The sequence below is a fragment of the Alosa alosa genome, chromosome 9, assembly GCF_017589495.1.
Source record: "Alosa alosa isolate M-15738 ecotype Scorff River chromosome 9, AALO_Geno_1.1, whole genome shotgun sequence".
Classification (NCBI taxonomy): Eukaryota; Metazoa; Chordata; class Actinopteri; order Clupeiformes; family Clupeidae; genus Alosa; species Alosa alosa.
The window spans coordinates 9,007,065-9,018,901 of NC_063197.1; the positions used below are offsets into that span (position 1 = coordinate 9,007,065).

Consider the following 11,837-nt stretch of genomic DNA (forward strand, 5'->3'; position numbering starts at 1 on the left):
AGGAGCACCCAAGAGCAACAGGGGCAAGGAAAAACTCCCTCCCAAGAAACCTTGGGCAGATCCACGGCTCAAGGGGCTAACCCAACTGCCAGGGGTCTTGGTGTGTGTGTTGGGGGGATGACAGGGGAGATGGGATAGTGTGCTGTGTATGTGTGTTGGAGAATGATGATGTTCATGTAATAATTCCATTGGTAGGACATCCCACCATCCCTTTAAGTTTAACTTAAATGACAAGGGGGCGGGGGAGGGGGGGGGGGCAGTTGACTACTTTAAACAGGGGCTGTAGGCATCACTCCAAAATGTGCCCCCAACTCAGTAATACAAAGACAAGACTCTTTACATATTGATGATCACATCAAAAAGGAAAGTATATCTTCATGAAACAACAAAAGGAATAAAATTACATTCACATCTTGAATTCAACCTACACATGGCACATATGTATCATCGAAGTGAGGTCTAATTCTTCTCGGTTTGGTTACAAATGTATTCATTTATTAATGCTGGTTCACTATCAAGCACGTTATATTGCATTGCATTTCACACATGTAATTGGTACCATGGTAGGCTATACATGGACTAAGCATAGCATTCTGATAGGCACTCTGTAGAGTGTAGAGATTTTCCTTTCACACCAATCACATGTTGGGTAGACCATGGATGGGCTCCTCTTGAATCTGACAAGAAAGAAAGACATGTGTTGTATAAACATATTAGTGGTGTAAAAGTTGGTATGTGCTGTCCCTCACAGTTGTAATTCACATTGAATATTCAAATATTTTAAAAAGCTAGCTAGGCTACCCACAAAAAGAGAGCATAAAGCATTCATAATAATAAATAGTTTTATTAAACATTTAAAATGGTTTTATTTTTCAGCATTCAAGAATGGAATCTACTGTAAGTGAAAGATCTGCTAACTCCAACCTTGTGTTCAGACCAGAAGAGATAGGCCTACTCACCCATGTAAGGACTTTCATTCTCTTCTTCAACTAGTCTGATACTGTAAGAGAAGAGAACTTATTTATTGCTGAAGGAGAGAAGGAAGCAATTGCAGCCTTTTCCAAACATACCTATCACAGGTTTAGGTCTGGGTAGGCTACTGTTAGTGTAAACCTTAAAAAATGGTGGCATTTTGGTGGCAGCCGTGGCCTACTGGTTAGCGCTTCGGACTTGTAACCGTAGGCACGGCTGAAGTGCCCTTGAGCAAGGCACCAAACCCCTCACTGCTCCCCAACCGCCGCTGTTGTTGCAGGCAGCTCACTGCGCCGGGATTCGTGTGTGCTACTATGGCAAGCCATTTTAACATTTACCCGCTAGACTGGATATGTAGGCCTATTGCAGATATCTGTAATTCAGTTTTGCCTAGTCAAAACGAACATTTTAGATATCCGCAACTACATTCTTCCTATCCATAATTGTCATTTCAGATATCCACAAAGACATTCTTCCTAGGACAAATGATGCCACATTTGCCATTCATTTCTATGGGATTTATCATTACGGATATCTACAATTCAGTTGCAGATATCCACTATGTGAATTACGGATATCTGCAATTGAATTGTAGATATCCGTAATTCCAGTTAGAGATATCTACAATTTAATTCTGACTAGCCATAAAGATATCTTTAATTCACCTCAATTCAAGATATCTACATGTTCCTTTTCAGATATCTTGAATTAACTTTTGACTAGGCAAAATTACATTGTAGATATCTTGAATTAGAGTTTTGACTAGGCGAAATGACTTGATGAACAATGTTGTTGTTCAAATCATTAAATCACATAGCACCTGTTAACTGTTAACTTTGTAATTAGCACTAATTAGCCCTCTGGCTGCTCTGACATGGTGCTAATTACAACCCGGTCTCACGGCTTATCGTGAAGTCATCACGAAAATGAATGTATTCAAACGTGCTGCGATCACGATAAAGGCCCTTACAGTATTTCGTGATAGGACAACGGTTCCCTGCTATATGTATTTTAATGGGCAGTGTGTAACACCGCCCCTATCGACGCTATCTGTGGTGACTGAGGGACAGATGTATGAGATAAATTTGTGGCCTAAAAGAGATATTTTCACCGTCTTTGCATCAATTTAATGCGAATTTGCGTCGTAAAAATCTACCAGTGGTTTTGTACTTCGCCTCTGCAGCGGTTTTGGCCTGTTTTAAGCCATTTCTGCAGGCCTAGGCCTGCATGCAGATTGTGCCTTTAGTTGCCTTGTTGACGCTTTTTTATTGTGAAAATAGGCCTACACATTTCCGCTATAAGTACAATAATAATGGCTTGATTCCTTGTCGTTTTTGTTTGCTCAGCTTAGGGTTGAAACAGGTCGAAAAAGCCGTGAGACGGAGAAAAGTCGTGACCTGATAACGCTGGTTATGATGTCGCAACAGTGCATGTGATTTTCACTTCAGTTGTAGTCTATGAATGAATAAATGAGTGAATGTATGCAATAGGCCTATTAGAAAATCTTCATCGTTTGCAAAGGTGGGCATGACATGTTCGTTGCGTGATGGTGGTAACGTTAGCTATCACGAAAATGAATCTATTCTATCGTGATACCATCACATTATTTCGCAGATTTTGCTGACTAAACGCTCACTAATCTTAAATAAACAACTGTATTTGCTTATTGTATTTTCTTACTGTGTTAGACTGTTACATTCATTGGTGCGGTGACCTTCTTAGGGTACATTTTCGTGGGACAGAAACTCTTGTCTGAATCAACTTGAAAAAAAAAAATATATATAGGCTATAAATCATTTTAGGCTACATTAAAATGACATTATAGGAGTTACAGGACTGCATATTTGTGTAGGCTTTAAACATGCCTTAATTTAGGAAGGATATTTTATAATTGTCGATAGTATTTAAATTTACAATGGCAAGTTTGCCTTTCTGTACTTGGTTGTGTCTCTAACGTTCTCATCCAACCAGCAATGTATAGCAACCGTCGCTATGGGTAAACAAAACCTCATGGTGCGTTAATGAGCAACTGGGAAGTGGGAGGTTATCTAATTATTATTAGCTTATCTAATATTTTTTTGTGTAGTTATGTTTTGTAACTGCAACTCAAACCAGCTGCAACTGCAAGGATATAAAATATTAAGACAGTACTTTTTCATTATGATTGATATTTTGGCGCAATTTTGTGCCACGCGTCACTGACGATCCCAGAAACCATTGCCCAGCATGACTCCACGGTAAGTACAGCCAGTGAATGTCTAATAAGGGGAGAACTGTCACTCTCGGAAAAGGAGCTGTAGCTTGTTGAGGTAAGACAATACCGAAATAAGAGTGCTTAAGAAACTCTTGGCCTTTTCTCATTTAGCCTAGCCTACCCTACAAGAATAAAATAGGCCTACAAATCAATGAACTCTCTGGGCTTATTTTGTTCCAACAGTAGACCTAATGCAGAAACCTATAATGCCACAAGTCTGAGTGAATATGAACAAAATAATTGGCTAATAATTTGTGCATCGTTTTAGCAGCAAGGGCCAAATTATTATTTAACATTAAGGAAATCCCTTCATCAAAGGTAAGGCTACTCTACAGACTATCGTTGCTGTTTAGGAACGCTATAAGCAGAGAATGTCTAATAAGGGGAGAACTGCCACTCTCGGAAAACTTCCGGTTTCTGAACTGGTTGCAGTTCCTTCTGTTGTTCCACAAGAGGGCGCTCGTCCACGAGTGCAGAATGCATGGAGGTCTATGGAGCTGTACCCCTCAAAATCCACTTTTCTCGGGATATAATTTTTTTTCAAGTAATTTGAATATTGTATTCGAAAGGGGAGGCAAAGAAAAGACACTTGGTTGAGTATTATATTTTTTAAAGTCACTTAATTGTTCTAAAAAGCCTTTCAAACGTGTCAGTGACGTCATTCATTAGCACAATGCTAGCGTGTTATGGGCAACAACGACCCAACCTGTAAGAAAGCAAAAGGACATAAGTACTCGTTCATTCAACTTTTGACCTATAACCCATGTTGAAGTTATACAAACTACAATCAAATCTGAGATTTGTCAACGACAATCAGGTGAAAGAGACAAATCTAGCCGTCTAGCTCCATTGATTCCCATTCATTCTGCACTCATGGTGATCGCCCCCAGTGGAACTCTGGTGGAACTGCAACCAAAATTCGGTACAATGGGACTTAATACGGAGTGGTCAGGCTCTCCGTAGACGGGCTCTGGTACAGCAGTCAAATAAGCAAGAGAAATGAATAAGCATTTATGTCCAAAATGACGAAGTTATGGGCAAAAAACTCTCCCAAACATGTCGTATTTGTTGATTTCGACCCCCACTGTAAGAGCTGTATTAGTAAGAGACTGAGATAACACAACTTTGTTGCATCAAAATGAAATGCAAAGTAGCTAGCCAGAGCCTTTGTTAGCTAGCTAGAATAGCTAATTCGGAGCTCTTGGTTTATTGATGTTGATTTGGACATGTACTTTTGGCATTGGCAGATATTACATACATATATATATGTGTGTGTAACACATTTGCACCTCATTTCTGCGCCAGTGTTTAGGGCTCAACATGAACTCTTTGAAGTGGTTGCCAACTGGACAACCAGGCATGGGCTTTTGCTAAATGGTTGACATCCTGTTCATGTACTACTTAGTTAAACGCTTTAAGTCTGGAAAGGTAAAGTACTCTGATTACCTTCTATGTTGTTCCTGTTCGTTCATCAATTTGAATCATCCAGACCAAAAGGATGTGTTCAAAATATTATGATAGAACCCCTGCTCACACAATGACTTCATTTTAAAGTCATTTTGTATGATATTGTGATTGCCTGAATGAACAAGAGCAGCATTTACTTAATTTCTTAGCCTAGTATTCATATTCTAATATGTAGTTTGGTGATCTATTCTATTTTTATTTGTTCTTCTCTTTCTCTGCAGCTTCCTTAACCCTTGATCTTTTCAAATACTTATTAGTCACATCTACATAACATAAAAATATAGTACTTAATATAGTTGTAGCCTATAGTAGCTCGAATTAAATGTAAATGTCTCACTTTGGCCTATAGGACACTGACTGGATCTGCTCCTAGTTATTTTAACTCAAAAATGAAGGCGTATATCCCCAACTGCCCACTGCGGCCTTCTGATGAGCGTCTGTTATGTCGACCAGTCTTAAACACTAGGTCTAATTCAAGACTCTTTTCCTTAGTGGTTCCATTTTGGTGGAATGAGTTGCCCAGTGCTCTCCGTTCCTGTGGTAGTTTTGGGTCGTTTAAGAGGGGTCTAAAGACATTCCTGTTCAACATGCACTTAGTTCTTATGTGTTATGGTTTGTTAAATATTGTTTTATTTCCTTTAGGCTGTTGATTAACTTGACATTATTGTTTATTATTGATATTCTCCCTAATGTAGTCTTACCATGTTCTTGTTTTTTTTATATTATTGATTGAATGGACATTATTGTTTATTATTGCTTTTCCCCCTCATTTTCATTGCTTACTTTATTAGGCTATTGATTGAATCGACATATTATGTTGTTTTTTGTATTTGTGTGTCGCTTTGGACAAAGGTGTCTGCAAAATCCCATAACCACAAAGACTTGTTTTAGAGCCATGTTTGTCTTGTATGTTGTTACTCTTTTTACTGTTGTATTGTGTCCTCTCTCTCTCTCCTGCTGTCTTAAACGTCCCACATACTCGACGCACCTGACCTGTAGCGCGACAATGTGACGTCACAGAAACCCCATAACCATTTATACTCGCGCGTGGTGGTCGCGACACTAGTTACAATATTCTCCTGAACAGAGGTGTCGCTAAAAGACTAACGCTAACTACCTTACACAGCAGAAGAAGCTGCAGTAAGAAACACTGGTAGCTACCTAGCTAGCCCCTGTGATGGTACTTCAGACTTTGGTTGCTACTATTCACAACTACCATCATCATTATTAGGGCTTTGACTTTTGCCCAAAAATCATATCGATTTGTTTATTAATATTAAAATTAGAATATATTCGAATATGTATTAACAATATTTTAACCATTAAATGTCTTCAGTAAGACCGATATTGGTATCAAATTTAAGTTCTATTTGTTCTGTCCACCAGAGGGCAGTGTATCAGTCAATGTCAATAGACTACGTGCACGAAAGGCTGAGTATTTATGCGTGTGTCAAAATTGTTATTATTGAGCATAGGGCTGGGCAATAAAACGATAGCGATATGTATCCCACATGTAATCGATATCAATAAAAAATACGTTCGATAGAACATTCATAATTAAAAGCAACACACACCTCCTGCCTATGTTGTCCATAAATAAAATAGGCTAAATATATCTTGCATTGTAGTATGTCAAACTCTACCAGAGTAGGCGGTAGAAGTAGGCCTAATGTTACCTCAACACAGACTCTCCTTGCCCCGTGCACTCTCTCTCTCTCTCTCCCTCTCAACAGGCGCATCCCTCCTCAGCATGCACATGTAATCCAAACATTAATCGTGCAAGACGACTGGCTAAATTGCTATTAAATCCGGTTAGCATCATTAGCACGCTGCTTAATTTGTTCAAAACTACTGCATTCAAATTGACTGCTAAATTCTAATCATCTCAATCCCAATGCAAATGGAAAAGTATTTTCCAAGACTCAAACGGGCCTGTCCCAAGGAGAAAAAGTATTCAATTGAAACTTAAACACACGTGGGGAAACTGAACAGTCTAACCATAGACTATGATAAACTAGCAAATTAAGCTAACGTTACTTTGTTTACAATATTTCCAGGCTTCAACCAGTGCTGCTTTTCATTCAGACTTATCTGCACATTTATTTATTTGAATGTTTTTAATGATTGTGTTGCCATTTCTTTTCCCTGTTTGCTTTGATTGATAACTAAGGTGATTAAAATCAGAGGAAGGTTAAGTTTAAAATAAAAATGTCTATGTGGGAGCTGAGCTCACTAAGCGCGAACCAGCCAGGATGCTAACCTACAGGAGCCCAGATGGCCAATAATAGCCTTGCTAATGAGCTCGCGATTTCACTTCAGAAGGCGTGAAAAAACCTCGGAATCTGAATTGAAAACAACGTTTAGGCTACAACCAAATACATTTACAAAAAAATATTTCCATAGGCTACAGGTTCGAATATTAAGAGATACCTAAAATTCGTTCGAATATCTTTCATTTTTAAAATAATCAAATTATATTCGAATAACGAAGTTCGGAGTCAAAGCCCTAATCATTATCATCTAGTTTCCAAGGTGTGTGCACAGGTAGATAGATAGATAGATAGATGGATATATATATAGATATCTTTGTCATCCCGAGGGAAATTTTAATAATTTAAACAGTGTAGTTAGCTGGCTAGCTAGCTAGCAGCTGGCTGAGTTTGTTTAATTTCCTGAAGTGGAAAGAGATTTTGTTCAGGCCTTAATAGATATCCTTTGTTTGAAAATAAATCGTTTCTATTACAGTATTTCCTCTTAATTCCATGTGTTGCAACTCTCACTAGTAACTTTGTTAACTTATCCAGCAAACTATTAACAAATCACGACTGCAACTCTCACTTGCCCTCGAACTAGTCCATCTTCCTGTTTCCGCCTTGTCGCGCTCGTCTGAAAAAAAATGAGTGGTGCGCTACCTCGCGCTACCTGGCTTCAACCCTGGCGCGCCAGCAAGATTTACATCATTTTGACGTCACGTTGTCGCGCTACCGGTCGGGTGCGTCAGGTATGTAGAAGCCCTTACTCTCTCTCTCACCCCCTCTCTCCCTCCCTCCCTCCCTTCCCCCCTCCTCTCTGTCTTGTCTTTTGTCTGTCCCTGTGTGTTTGTAATGTGTTTATATTGTGTGCCATGTCTGGTGGACTGTCTCCTGAAGGTGCAGTGCAGTCCAGTGTCATCGCAGGACAGTCCATAGTTGTGGTTACAATGAATGGTAAGAAGAACACTGTAGAAGTGGCTGCAGAATTTCATCCACAGCTGTTTGCTGATCACACCCCATATCTACAGTACTCCCTCTCACTTTCTGTCCCAACTATGCACATATATAAATCATGATTATGTTACATTCATACATGTTACATTGTGGAACACATCCAGAAGTTTTATTTATCATAGCTGGAAATCCAGAGGTGTCAATAGGTTGTGTGTTGATTAGATTGGCTGGGCCCACCCATGAACCATTGTTTGAATAGAGATAGTTAATTTGCCTGACAAAAGTGTGACTTCCAATGAGTGCCTTACAAAAATGTTTGTAGGAATGTCCTCCTGATCCATCCTTAAGTCAAAGGTTCCCATATTAGTGTCCCTCAGTCACCACAGATAGCGCCGATAGGGGCGGTGTTACGCACTGCCCATTAAAATACATATAGCAGGGAACCCTTGTCCTACCCTTGTCTCCCATGAAAGAAGGGCCTTTATCGTGATCGCAGCACGTTTGAATACATTCATTTTCGTGATGACTTCACGATAAGCCGTGAGACCGGGTTGCAACTAGCACCATGTCAGAGCAGCCAGAGGGCGAAGGAGTTTTTAATCGTCTTTTTAATGCTGCAGCCTATGCAAGACAGGAGCTGGCAGCAAGAATTGATGATTCAATGTTGCTTTGATTTTTTCAATTACAGCCAAGTAAGTTTCCTGTAGATGGTGCTGGTGCAATTAGTAGCCTAGGCCTACTAATTTATGTAGGCTACGAAACAGAGATCAAGCCAGTTGATAACGTGAGAGTCCAATAAACCACACGGTGTCCCTGAGTTTTAGTTATTTTAGATGTCAACAAGACATTACAGCCATGACTGCTTCTTCTTCTTCCATTCATAGAAATAAGGAAATAAGCCCACTTCTTCTTCGATTATGTTGGGGAGGGGAAATTAGCCTACGGACAGATAATGTCAAATAAGTAGACGGGCTCTGCTACGGATCTAAAGAGCAACGTCTTGCACAATAATTTGCACTAGTCATAATGACATTTGAGATCTTCACCTTTCATTCTGCCTATAGTCAAAACTGAATTAAAGATATCTGCAATTGTCATTTAAGATGTGTGACGAGTTGAATGTTGTTTTCAATGACGTGATGACAGATATCTGTAATTCAGTTTTGCCTAGTCAAAACTAAATTACAGATATCTCTATCTGACGTTTCGACTAGTCACAATTACGTTACAGATATCTTGAATGACAATTCCAACTATCCAAAATGTAATTGCGACTAGTTAAAAAGACGTTGTTGATATCTACAATGTTAATTCCGGATAGTCAAACTTAGCGGGTAAATGTTAAAATGGCTTGCCATAGTGCTTCACCTCATTGTGTGCTGAGTGTGTTTCACTAATTCACGGATTGGGATAAATGCAGAGACCAAAGTTCCCTCACAGGATCAAAAGAATAGGCTATATATAGGCTACTTATATACTTAAAATCCACGAGAGGGTGCTCTTCGTGTAGCAGGATAATGACGTCATAAATAAACAACTTTCCTTGCTTTCGAACCTCTATTAGGCCTAATATTTAATAATTATAAGTCCTGTCTGTTTTCCCCTTTTGATTACTTTCTGTGTTTATGGGCATATTCGTCATGTTATGTCATATTCAACTTTTTCACGGCATAAGCATGATACACTTTTTCAAGAGCGTTTTACAATGTCTTTTCTATACAAATGGGCCGAACATTAGCCTATACATTTACAATCAGTCGTGTAGCATAGCCTATTATTAGGAAATAGATGCGGGAGAGTTACTTAGGCTATCGCAAACATAATTTCACATAACGCACATAACGGTGGAAGTGCCCCTGGGTGTCAACTATACAGACCTTGGCAAACTCCAAACACGTCCACTCTAAACGAGTGGAAGGGCGGGTACACGCACTTGAGCCCCTGGTCGCATATCCCGCGCAGATCCAATTGGCCGCCACAGTCCTCTCCCTTCACCTTGGCGCAAACATTGCAGCACCCGCAAATACTACGCACCAGCCCCCCTTTGCAATCCTCTGGATCCTTGCATGTCACTTTATGACAAGGAATGCATAACAGAGTCTGGCAGGTTGTCACAAAAAGGATAATAATTTGGAGGATGAGAATGTATTTCGCAAAAAGATGCATGCTGGAGGAGGCCGGAGCAAGCTGTTATAATCCCGGAGATCCAATTTTGTTTTCCGACACAACTTGAACTTCAAAATGCGTGTGTCTCTCTCCCTGTCTATCCGTTTAAATGCAATATGATTGCACAATCCGTCCCTGCCCCCGCCCCGCCTCGCCCCCACCACTTCAGTATTGTCTTGCTTAGTAGAGGAAAAGCCTTTAAGAGTTTAGAGGTAGGCTATAGCCTACTCAAAACAAACATGTTTTTACATTCTTGTCTATTTTATGAAATAAGGCGCTCTATAAAATATTGGTAACACCCACTTTCTATAAATCAACCAGCAGGCCTATGCATAAGCCATTATAAACACATTAATAAAGATGTATATGGCATTCATTAAGCCTGACATGATAGGTCACACATCAGGGACGTCGTTAGGCCTATTTTTTATTTATTATTATTTTATTTATTTTTTTATTTTTTTTTTTTTTTTTTTTTTGGGGGTGAAAATTAACGTTGGACATACATGACACCCATTACTCTTAGTGGTATATCTCACGAACTCAACACATGGTAAATCATATACATGCTATCAGAATAAACAGCAGACCTTACCGGACACGATGATATGAAGCATTCTTCTGTACAGTAGCCTTAAGCCGTTTCCGAGTTTTGAAATTGCAGCAAACTTCTACATGGTATGACTTTGGGCTGAAATTCTAATGTAGCCTAATAGCAGCCCAAAATAATGAACTTGGTTTCCATATCAAAGAATCAAAAGTTGATCATGGCATGCACAAATCAGCTTTTGAATATATATTTCAACCATCATGCTTTAGGTGACATGAATGCAACAATCACGAGACATAACTTATTTTTCCTTGACATAAAGGCTGACATAAGATATATGCACATCATACTTTCCCAGATATGGGTAGCCTATATTGTCTTGAAAACGATATAGCCTAACATAATAGATGGCCCTTACAATGACCCTAATAGTAAAATTACTCTGAAAATAGGCTTCAAATGACTAATATATGACTTATCTGGTTAAAACGTCTCATAGCTTAGTCAAGGGTGCAATTATTTTGGTTTCAATATTGTTTGATGATTGTTTGATTATTGAATGATCACATAAGTTGACAGTAGTTTGTAGTAGCTTTAGTTAAGCACTACCCTAGTTCAACTTAAAGAGAGCACTAATCCAATGCTACTGGAGAGAAAGGGCGGAGAGAGAAGGCAGCGCGTAATTTCTCAATCTGTACATCTGCTTTGTGTTCAATAGTAGCCTATTCAGCAATTTACACATGGATTCCAGTAAGCGATGGCTAAAGAGATGATTATTGTGTAAGTCACGTCAGTGTTCTGTAATCAGGTTTCACTTCACTTAACTGAGATTATCTCACCTTTGCACTCCCTTTCTCGGTCAGATATGTAACCGCATACAATTTTCCACTCTGTAACAAGTAGGGATGTAACAATGCACCGTGAATTGGCTAAAAATCGGTAAAGACCAGGGATGAAAATTAAATATTTTGTCCACCTGCCACTGTGGCTGGTGGATTCCAAAAATCTACCAGCCAGTCAACATGTTTACCAGCCACTAGAGATACGGTATGAAAATATGATATGATTATAGTAACCAAAATGATCACGGTTGTCAGCATTATTGCGATACAATTAAAATGTGCTGAATTTTTCTCTAAACCTACCACCAATGTTGGACAGAACTCATAATTGGCCTGTCCTCCATGTACAGTAGCAACAAAACTAAAGGTCAACGGAACAG

The 11,837-nt window shown here is 39.3% G+C and overlaps 1 long non-coding RNA gene across 1 annotated transcript; it reads right to left on the reverse strand.

Annotated features, from left to right (window-relative positions):
- Positions 1-473: 473 nt before the first annotated feature.
- On the reverse strand, positions 474-10,153 carry LOC125300864. The gene is made up of 3 exons (XR_007194616.1): positions 9,777-10,153; positions 960-1,000; positions 474-677 (listed from the first exon to the last, which is right to left on the reverse strand). It is a non-coding gene; the product is annotated as an uncharacterized LOC125300864 (long non-coding RNA).
- Between the last annotated feature and the right edge of the window lie 1,684 nt (positions 10,154-11,837).